Raw genomic sequence first — 11,919 nt, 5'->3', positions numbered from 1 at the left:
TTGCTCCGCCGCTTGCCGGGAGCCGCCCCCTCCCCCCGCGGTCTATCTTCCCGTCACTTTGGATTCACTTCTCCGCCCGTCCTACCTTTCAGAAAGTGGTTGATTTTCTGTTTCTAGAGTTGCAGTTCTTCTTCTCTTCGATCTCCCATTGGATTTGTAGGTGTTTGCAGTCTTTAGATAAGCTATCTAGCTGATCTCCCGCTACCTGAAGTAGTCTCAGCCTGCTACTTCTCCGCCATCTTGACTCCTCCTGGTTTATCAATCTTATTGATTCTTTCCAAGAACCAGCTTCTAGTTTCATTGATACATTCTACTGTATCTCTGGTTTCTACCCCATTGATCTCAGCTCTAATCTTGATTATTTCCCTTCTTATGTGTGCAGTTGGCTTAATTCATTGTTGCTTCTCCAGTTCCTTAAGGTGTAGAGAGAGCTGGTGTGTTCTGGATTTTTTTATTTTTTTGAGGGAGGCTTAGATGGCTATGTATTTCCCTTTTAGGGCCGCCTTCGCTGTATTCCATAGGTTTTGGTCCAAAGTGTGGTCATTCTCATTGGTTTCCATGAATTGTTTCAGTTCTTTGATCTCCTGGTTGAACCAAGCATTTTTAAGTAAGGTGTTCTTTAGCTTCCAGGTGTTTGAGTTCTTTCCAAACTTCTCCTTGTGATTGAGCTCCAGTTTCAAAGCATTGTGATCTGAGAATATGCAGGGGATAATCTCAGTCTTTTGGTATCGGTTGAGGCCTGATTTGTGACCCAATATGTGGTTCTATTCTGGAAAAGGTTCCATGTGCACTTGAGAAGAATCTGTATTCTGTTGTTTTAGGATGGAATGTTCTGTATATATCTATCCGGTCCATCTGGTCCCACGTGTCATTCAGTGCTCTTTTTTCTTTATTGATTTTCTGCTTCAATGATCTGTCTATTACTGAGAGAGGCATGTTAAGATCTCCTACTATTAATGTAGTCATATCAATATGACTCTTTATCTTGATTAATAGTTTTCTTATGTAATTGGCTGCTCCCATATTGGGGGCATAGATATTTACAATTGTTAGATCATTTTGGTGGATAGTCCCTTTTAGAATGATGTAGCATCCTTCTGTAACTCTGACTACAGTCTTTAGTTTAAAATCTAATTTGTGTGATATGAGAATCACTACCCCGGCCTTCTTTTGAGGCCCATTGGCATGAAAGATGCTTCTCCATCCCTTCACTTTCAGTCTGGGTGTATCTTAGGTTCAAAATGGGTCTCTTATAGAGAACATATGGATGGGTCCTATCGTTTTATCCAATCTGCAGCCCTGTGCCATTTTATGGACGCATTTAGGCCATTCACATTGAGAGTGATTATTGATAGATACGTTTTTATTGACATCGTGTTACCTTTGACGTCTTTCTTTCTTTAGGTTGTCTCTATATTTCTGTTCAATGCTATTCTTAGGATTTTTCCTCTTTTATAGAATCCCCCTTAATATTTCCTGCAGTGTCAGCTTGGTGGTTGCATCGTCTTTTAAGGCTTGCTGGTCTTGGAAACTCTATCTCTCCATCCATCCATTTTGAATGTCAGTCTTGCTGGATAAAGTATTCTTGGCTGCATGTTCTTCTCATTTCGTGCCCTGAATATATCTTGCCAGCCCTTTCTGGCTTGCCAGGTCTCTGTGGACAGGTCTGACGTTATTCTGATGGGCTTTCCTCTACATAAGGAGCTTCTTTGTCCTAACTGCTTTCAAGAGGGTCTGCCTATAATTATAATTCTTCATTCTTACTTTTAGGTGTCTCGAGGACATGTGAGAATCTAAAATTTTGGGGAGAAACAGTTCTGCCTCTAGTAAATGAACCTGGTTCCATTCGGAGATTGGGAAATTTTTCATGGAGAACTTGTTCCACTCTATCTTCTAGACTTCTTTCTTTCTCCTCCCCTTCGGGGATTCCAATAATTCTGACATTGGAACGTTTCATGGCATCATTTATTTCCCTGATTCTGTTTTCGTGGCTTCTAAGCTGTTTGTTCCAGGCTTCCTCCTGATCCTTTCTCCTCATCTGTTTGTCCTCCAGATCACTAATTCTATCTTCTGTCTCAGTTACCCTAGCTTTGAGAGAATTTAGATTGGATTGGAACTCATTAAGAGCATTGTGAACATCATCCCTGGTGGCTTTCAGTTTTGCTCTAATCAATTCCATTTGGTCATCCATGGCTTTCTCCATCCTAGCTATTGCCTGGATAATTGTTAGCCTGAATTCTCTTTCCGACATATTGTCTATGTTGATAGCCATTAGCTCTGTTGCAGAAGGCCCATCCTCTGAATTTTTCTTCTGTTTGGCATTCCTCCTCCTAGTCATTTTGGTGAGAGATGGCTGAACAGATGTAGCTGGTGTTTTGACCGTGGTGCAATCAAGGTCCACCCTGGAACACTTCTGAGCAATCAAGAATCCCCACCCAAATGAAAGAAAAAAGAGAGAGAGAGAAAAGAAAAGAGAAAAAAGAGAGACAGAGAGAGAGACAGGAAAAAAAAGTAAGATAATAGAGAAGGCTTAGCCCAAATGGGCCCCAAGGTAAGATTTATGAAGTGTGGAAACAAAAACAGACAACAAAAAGACTGATAAAAGTATATGAGAAGATATATATATATATATGCAAAAAAAAAAAAAAAAAAAAAACTTCGCCAAAAAAAACCCCAAAGTAAAAATTTAAAAAACTACAAAAAAAAAAAAAATACACAGAAACACTGGTGGAAGAAAAAGATGGGAGAGTGGTTATAAATTCTCAGTGTGGGCGAGGAAGGTTATTTTGATTCTTCCTGGGTGTATCTTGATATCTTTTTTAAAGGACTCACTTTTCTAAGATAAAGGGGGACCTAAATTAGAGGTAACATTGATTTGGGAAAGGGAATTAACTTCAAGTTTAGCTCTATATGAATATTAAATAATAATAATAATAATAATAATAATAATAATAATAATAATAATAATAAAGAATAAGGTAAATTAAACTAAAACTCAACTGAAATTTTAAAAATTTAAAAAAATAGAAAAGCAAAAGTAAAACACGGGTATATGTATCAAAAATTTCAGGTTCAAAGGTTATTATGGAATTTGATGTACTGGAAATCTCTCTGTGATGATAAAATAGGTTAAAATTATCTATATAAAAATAATGAACTAAAATACTGGGAACGAATTGAAAATAAAAGTTGTATCTACGAAGAAATGGTGGTTGTTCTCTTGTCGTTTTTAATTTTTTTCTTTTCTTTTTTTCCTGGTTTGCTTTCTGGGGGAGGGGCCTGCCACATGGGTTTTCAGGCAGTGTTCCCTGAGTTAAGTCCTCCCACTCCCTCAAGGGGGTGAGCTCTGAGGTAACCGGTTTTTCAGGCTTTTGTTCTCTGGAGGTTTTTTGTTTGTTTGTTTGTTTGTTTGTTTGTTTGTTTGTTTGTTTGTTTTTCACTCGCCTTGGCAGCTTTTGATTTTTTTTTTTTTTGGAGGTTTAGAGGAAAGCAAACTGCACCCAGACCTCCCTCTCAGAGAGAAATCTCAGTCTGTCCCATCTGGGTGCCTCAGAGCACTTAAGTTCCCTCTTGGCTGCTGGCAGAGCACGTTCTGAGTTGTGGTTCCTGGGGACACAGGAACTCCTGCTTGTACCCAAAACCACGACAGTGGCAGCTATCTGGGCAGCTCCAGACCACCAGAGAGGTTCCAAGCAGTGATCACACCCTGAGATTTTCCCACTGGCCGAGGCTGGGAGTGCTGGGTCTTTCTGGGTCTGAGAATGCTGGGCTGGCGCCTGTGCTCACCTCTCTCAGGGGAGGGGGTGGGGCTGATTCAGGCTCTGATAGCACTGCACGGCACTCATGTGGGGACTACTAAAAGGCTGTGCTTCTGCCAGCTGGTGAGGCTCCCAGCCCCTCACGGGAGCCAGACCCCACGTGCTTTCAGGCATGCTGGTGGTTCAGGGACCAAGATCTGGTTTCTCTGCTTCACTCTGTCTGGCTCAGTGCCAGAGATGGCTGTCCTGGGTCCGGGGACTTAAGCTCCTGTCCCTAACCACCCTGATTCCCACAATTTCCCCCCCTTGATCCTTTGCTCTTTTTGAGTGCTTCCAACCAGATTCCAAGTTAATGCTGATCCCCAGATGCAAGGCACTGTAGTACTGCGGTATTACTTTCCAATGGGTCACTTCTGATGGCTCCCTCCCCCTTTTGTTTATCTTCTGATATCACTCTGATGTTCCCACTCTGCTTTACCTACCCACTGGCATCTTCTGCCAGTAGAGATCCAGACATGTAGAGATCCAGACATGTATGATTCTGATCTCAGTCTGATTTCATGGATGATCAGAGTCCCAAGGCCATAATTTTAATTACAGTTCATTTTTTGGTGCTACGTATTCTGTAAGTCTTGACAAATGTACAAGAGGCACCCACCATTTTAGTATCATACAGAATAGTTTCACTGCATCCCAAATCCTCTGGACTCTTTCTATTCTTCCCTTCTTTGTCTTACACACTTACTCTCTGGTGATTAATACTCTTTTTGGTCTCCATAGTTTTGCTTTTTCTAGAACTTTTAGAATGGCTTTTTTTTCATTTGGTAGAATACATTTTAAATTCTTTCATGTCTTCACGGATTATTTCTTCTTAACATTGAATTCTATTCCATTGTCCAAATGTACCTAAGTTTATGTATTTATTTAATTGTGAAAGGATACCTTAGTTGAATCCAAGTTTTGGCAATTATGAGTAAAACTATTTACACATAAGTTTTCAACTTATTTGCATATAAACAAAGGAGCACTATTGCCAGATCATATTATAAGTGTATGTTTAGTTTAAAAAAAAAAAGAAAGAAAGAAAGAAACTCCTAAACTATCTTGCAAAGTGGCTGGACCATTTTATATTTGACATGCAATGAGTGAGAATTTGTATTCCACCTCTCTGTCAGCTTTTGGTGTTGTCAGTGTTGTGCTTTTAAGCCATTCTAATGAGAGTGTAGTACTAGTATTATGTTGTTTTAATATGCATGTTTCTGATGACCTATAATCTGCCCCATCTTTTCATACAAAAAATTACCATCTTTGTATCTTTTTAGGGTAGGTTTCTCTATAGATCTTTGGACATTTTTAAATTGGGTTGTTCATTTTTTATAGTTTCTTTGAATACTGGGTACTACTCCTTTTTCAAATATATCTTTTTTTAATTTTATTTATTTATTTTTATTTTTTTATATATTTTTTTCAGCATAACAGTATTCCTTGTTTTTGCACCACACCCAGTGCTCCATGCAATCCAGGCCCTCTCCAATACCCACCACCTGGTTCCCCCAACCTCCCAACCCCACCCCTTCAAACCCCTCAGATTGTTTTTCAGATATATCTTTTACAAATATTTTTTCAACCTGTGGCTTCTCATTTTTTTTAATATTGTCTCTCAAACAGTGGAAGTTTTATTATGATGACGTTTAGCTTATTAATTACTCTTTAATGGATTATGTCTTTGTTGGTGTTTCTAATCTATCCCTACACCTAAGATTATTAATATTTTTTTCCATATGTTATCTTGTAGGGATTTTATAGCTTCACATTTTATATCCACGTATAATACGTTCTGAGTTAATTTTTAAGTTGACCTCTCTTTCTTTCCACCCTTTCTTCCTCCCTTCATTCTTTCCCTCCTTCCTTCTTTCCTTTTCTCCTCCCTTCCTTCTTTTTCTCCCTCCTTCCTTCCATTCCTCCCCTTCCCTTCCCTATCCTTTTCAAATGTGAATACCCTGTGGCTCCTGCAACATTTGTTGAAAAGACTATTTTGGTCTCTTGTATTGCCTTTGCTCCTCTATTGAAGACAAATTGGATATATTGAGGTAGGTCTATTTTGGACTTTCTATCCTGTTCCATTAATCCATCTGTTCTTTCGTCAATATCAATCCATCCAAATTACTGAAATTTAATAATATATGTCTTAAACTTGGATATGTCAGCTCTCCAAATTTGCTTTTCTTCAATATTGGTGTTAGCTTCTTAGCGTCATCTCCTTTTCCATATTAAGTTTGGAATGAATTTATTGGATCTGCACAATAATTTGGTGGGGCTTAGATTTGGATTACATTGAATCCATATATCCATTTGCAAACAACTGACGTTTTGAAAATATTAACTCTCCCTGTTCATGAATGGGGAAAATGTATTTATTTCTCCTTTGATTTTGGTTATCAGAATTGTTTTAGTTTTGCTCCTAGATCTTGTACATATTTCATTAGATTCATTTGCTTTTTTTTAGTAAAGATATTTATTTATTTATTTATTTATTTATTTATTTGACAGAGAGAGATCACAAGTAGGCAGCGAGGCAGATAGAGAGACAGGAGGAAGCAGACTCCCTACCAAGCAGAGTGTCCAATGCAGGGCTCGATACAAGGATCCTGGGATCATGATCAGATCCAAGGGCAGAGGCTTTAACCCACTCATCCACTTAGGTGCCCCTAGATTCATTTTCTAAGTATTTTATTATTTTGGTTGAAGTGTAATGTAATATAAATGATATTGTATTTTTAAGTTTAAGTTCCACAGGTTTGCTGCTTGTAAACAGATCAGTGATTTGACTTTTTTAAAACACTAACCTTGTATCCTGCAACCATGTTATAACTGTTTATTGGTTCTAGGAGTAGTTTTTTTTTTCTAATTCTTTCTTATCTCCTACAGAGATGCTCATGTCAGGTGTGAATGAAGACAGTTTTTCTTCCATATATATATATATATATATATAAATATATATATATATATATATAATTATTATTATTATTATTATTATCTTTTCTTTAGCGCATTAGCCAGAATTTTCAAAATATTGAGAACCAATTGTGGGACATAAATGTGTCATTGTTTATGACTGTAGTAGGAAAGATTCAAGTTTTTCACCATTAAGCATGAATTTACCTGTACGTTTTTTGGTAATATTCCTTATGTTCATGAACATAGACTATCTTTCCATTTCTTTATATTGTCTTCAGTTTCTTTCATCAGTGTTTTCTGGCTTTCAGAGTGCTGGTATTTCATCAAGTTGGTTAGATTTATTTCTCTGTATCTTATTTATTTTGATGCAATTGCAAATGGAATTATTTTCTTTACTGCTCTTTCTACTACTTCATTATTAGTGTATAGAAATGCAACAGATTTCTGCACAATGGTATTATATCCTGTGATACTGAATTCATCTATCAGTTCCAGGAGTTCTGTGGTGGCATCCTCTAGGTTTTCTATACAGTGTATCATGTCACTTGCAAACAGTGAAAGTTTTATTTCTTCCTTACAAATTCAAATGTCTTTTATTTTGTCTGACTGCTATAGGTAGGACTTCCAGTACTATTTTGACTTTAAGACTTGAGAGTGAATATCCCTGCCCTTTTCCTGATCTTTGAGGAAATAAATATTCTCAGTTCTCATCATTAAGTATGTTAGCTGTGGGTTTGTCACATATGACACTTATTATGAGGAGGTACATTCCCTCTAAATTTGCATTGTTGATTTCATGTCAATATCATGAGTGGATATTGTATTTTGTCAAATGTTTTTTTTTTCTGTACCTATTGAAATGATCATATAGCTTTTATTCTTTCTCTTATTGAAGTGATGTATCATATTGACTGATTTGCAAGTATTGAACTACAGTTGCGTCCTGGGAATAAGTTCCATTTTATTGTGGAGAATGATTTTTTTTAATGTATTGTTGGATTCAGTTTGCTAATCTTTTGTTGAAGTTTCTTGCATTAAGCATCATCAGAGATATTAGCCTGTGGTTCTCCATTTTTTGTTTTGTTTTTGGTGTCTTTATGTCGTTTAGGTATCAAGGTAACACTGGTCTCAGGGAATGAATTTGGAGATCCTTCTTTCTCTAAGAATAGTACGGTAATAGGTTCTAACTCTTCTAACTCTTCTTTGAATGTTTGGTAGAATTCACCTGTGGAGCTATCTGACCCTGGACTTCTTGTTTGTTGGGAGATTGTCATCTCAATCTCCTTGTGGAATACTGATGTTGTCAAGTATTTTATTTCTTCCTGCTTCAGTTTTGGCAGGCTATTTATCTAGGAATTTATTGATTTCTTTTATGTTAATTTGTTGGCATAGTTTTTTGTTTGTTTGTTTGTTTTTTATGTTTTGTTTTGTTTTAATTTCTTTTCAGTGTACCAGAATTCATTGCCTATGCAACACACCCAGTGCCCCAACGACTGGAAGAGATTATGCTGAGTGAAATAAGTCAAACAAAGAGGGTATTGTCATATGGTTTTACTTATTTGTGGAACATAAGAAATAACACAAGGGACATGGGGAGATGGAGAGGAAACTGTAGTTGAGGGAAATTGGAGGGGGAGATGAACCATGAGAGACTATGGACTTTGAAAAACAATCTGAGAGTTTTGAAGGGGCAGGGGGTGGGAAGTTGGGCATAGTTTTTTTTTCATAATAGTCTCTTACAGTTGTATTTCTGTGTTATTGGTTATTTCTCCACTTTCTGATTTTGACTGCCTTCCTTCTTTCCTTCCTCGGTCTCTTCCCCCCGCCCTTGGCCCTTCCTTCCGTTTTCTTTCTTTTATGAGTCTTGCTGAAGATTTATCAATTTTGTTGTTCTTTTCAAAGAAACAGTTCCTGATTTCAATGATCTGTTCTGTTTTGTTTAGTATCTCTATCATTTATTTCTGCTCTAATCTTTATTATTTCTTTCCTTCTGCTGGTTTGGGTTTTGTTTGTTGTTCATTTCATGAACTTCTTTGGGTAGAAGACGAGAGTTGTTTATTTGGGATTTGTCTTTCTTCTTATGGTAGGTCTGTATTACTAGATACTTCCCTCTTAGGGCCACTTTTGTTGCATCCCAAAGGATTTGGATGTTTGCATTTTAATTTTTGCATGTTTCCATATACTTTTTGATTTCTTCTTTGATATCTTGGATGACCCATTTATTATTTATTAGCATGATATTGAACCTTCATGTACTTGTGGTCCTTTCAGATTTCTTCTTGTGTTTGATTTCTGGTTCCATAGCATTATGGTTAAACACACACACACACACACACACACACACACACACACACACACACACACGGCATGACTTCTAGCTTTCTGAATTTGTTGAAGTTGGTTTTGTGATCCAGTATGTTATCTATTCTGGAGAATTCTCCAGGTGCACCTGAAAAGAATGTGTATTCTGCTGTTTCAAGGTGAAATATTCACAGTATACCTCTTAAGTCCATTTGGTCCAATGTATCATTCAAAGCCATTGTTCTCGTGTTGATTTTCTGTTTGGGTGATGCGTCCACCTATGTTAGTCAGGTGTTGAAGTCCCCTATTAAGGTTGTAATATAAAGGGTTAGTTCCTTTATATTTGTTATTAACTGCTTATGTCTTGGGGTGCTCCCATGTTGAGTGCATAAATATTTACAATTGTTATATATAATCTTGTTGAACTGTCTCCTTTATTATTTTATAGTGTCCTTCTTTGTCCCTAGTTAGAGATTTTGTTTTAAACTCTAATTTGCCCAAGTATTGCTACTCCAGCTTTGTTTTGAAGTTCATTTGCACAAATAATATTTCTCTACCCCATCACTTGCAAACTAAAGGTGTTTTTAGGTCTAAAATAAGTCTCTTGTGGGCAGCATACTTTTGGGATTCTATGCTTCTATCCCATCTGTCACCTTATGTCTTTTGATTAGAGCAGTTTGTCCATTCCCATTCAAAGTAACAATAGGAAGTTATGTATTTCCTTTCATTTAAAAACATGGAGCATTTAACGAATTTTGGTGTCATCCTTGTGTGGGGTATACTAAGCTTCTCTGTATTTTCGAATTTTACTCTGTGTGCTGCCAAAGCAACCACTGTTTTGTTTCTTACATGATTCATTTCTTCCCTTCCTTAGTAATATTGCATTTTAACATGTATTGCATTTATATATATATATATACATATATATATATGTATATATATATATATATTACATACAGAATATAAAAAAATAGAAACTGGAAGGGGAGGTGAACCATGAAGACTATGGACTCTGAAAAACAATCTGAGGGGTTTGAAGGGGTGGGGGATAGGATTTGGGGGGAACCAGGTGGTGGGTATTAGAGAGGGCACGGATTGCATGGAGCACTGGGTGTGGTGCAAAAACAATGAATACTGTTATGCTGAAAATAAATAAAACAAACAAACAAATAAATAAATAAATAGTGGTTTTATATATATTTGCATATGTGTTATATATTGTTTTATTTGTATTTTCTTTTTGGGTTTGCAATAGAGTTTTCAATATACATTGACAAATCATACAAATCTACTTTTAAATAATGTATTCACTTCACAGGTATTGTAATTTCTTTATAATAAAATTTCCTAATTTGTCCCTCTCATCTCTAGTACTAGTGTTCTCCTTCATTTAACTTATGCAGTAGCTTAAATAATCAAATACATTATCTCTATTATTATTTTGGCCAAACTGTTTCGTGTTACATCAATTTTGAAAAATGAGCTATTTTACCCTCACTTATCCACTTCATATTACCTTGTAATACTCTTTGTTTGTGTCTATCTGTTTCAGACATATATCATTTTTCCTCTTTTTAAAAACAAAACAAAACAAAACTTCTTTTTTAAAAAAAAAATCATGCAAGGTAGATCTACTGAGAACTACTTTCAATTTTTGAGAAAATATTTTCCCTTTACTTTTGAAGAATTTCACATGGCACAAAATCCTTTTTGCTCTCCTGGCTTCTGAGAAGGTGAATGTAATTCTTATATTATTTCTCTATAGGTAATTCTGTCCTATGGCTTCTTTGAAGAATTTTTATCGTTAAATTTTTGCAGTTAAAATTAATGGACCAAGAAGGAGGCTCAGAGCACTTTGGGATTTTTGATCTTGTGTCTGACATTAATGGGGGGAAGGTGCACAAGTTACATCATAATTATTTCAAATATTGCTTGTGTTCCTTTTTTCCCCGTTTTTCTGGTATTCCTTTATACCTATGTTATACCTTTTGTACATGTCCCAGCTTTTGGATATTCCATTCCTTTTCTTTATTTCATGTTCTTTTCTATTTTCACCTTGGTTTTTATTTTGTGTGTTTCTATCATCAAATGCTCAAGCTTAGATATTCTTCTCAAATGATGTACACTAATGAATCCACCACAGACATTCTTTATTTTTGTCTGTAATAATATTGACTTCTAGAATTTTTTTCTTAGAATTTTTATCTGTTACATTACCCATCTGTTCTCACCTTTTCTTGGCTTTTACCATAATGATCTTAGCATATTAATCATAGGCTTTTAAATTCCCTGGCCTCACAATACTAACATTCCAGCCATATTGTTTCTGGTTTTAGTTCTTTCAAACTGTGCTTTTTGCCTTTTGTCATGTCTTCTAAGGTTTTGTTGCAAGGTGTATATGATATGTTAGCTAAAATTGCAGTGACTAGCATTTTAAGTCATTGGGTGGTAAAGTCTGTGGGAGGATATTTAATAGTTATATGGTGAAAACTAACAAATACAGAGAATGACTGTATTCTCTATATGCATACATAATTGCATGCATAGAATAACTTTTAAAAAGTCGCATAACAATTCAATTGCTTACCAAGTGATGAATGGAAAAAATATGGTGCATGTGTATAATGTAATGTTATTTAACTAAAAAAAAAAAAAAAAAGAATTATCCATGTTAAAATACGAGTGAAACTTCAAAACATGCTATGTAAGAAATGTTGAACACAGAAGAATAAATATTATATAATTTCTTTCATATGACTATCCCCAAATGGGCAAATCTGAGAGGGATAAAGTGATTAGTATTTGACAAGGACCCAGGGGACACATAAAAATGCAGGATTATTGGTTAATGACTATAAGCTTTCTCTTTGAATTGTACATGTTAAATGGGTGAAATTCACCC

The 11,919-nt window shown here is 36.0% G+C and overlaps 1 pseudogene; it reads right to left on the bottom strand.

Annotated features, from left to right (window-relative positions):
• Positions 1-11,919, bottom strand: part of LOC111140036 — a 141,079-nt pseudogene that overhangs the window by 109,426 nt on the left and 19,734 nt on the right.

The sequence above is a fragment of the Enhydra lutris genome, unplaced genomic scaffold, assembly GCF_002288905.1.
Source record: "Enhydra lutris kenyoni isolate GAN:26980312 unplaced genomic scaffold, ASM228890v2 scaffoldscaffold146, whole genome shotgun sequence".
Taxonomy (NCBI): domain Eukaryota; kingdom Metazoa; phylum Chordata; class Mammalia; order Carnivora; family Mustelidae; genus Enhydra; species Enhydra lutris.
This window is presented reverse-complemented; position numbering and strand designations above follow the sequence as displayed.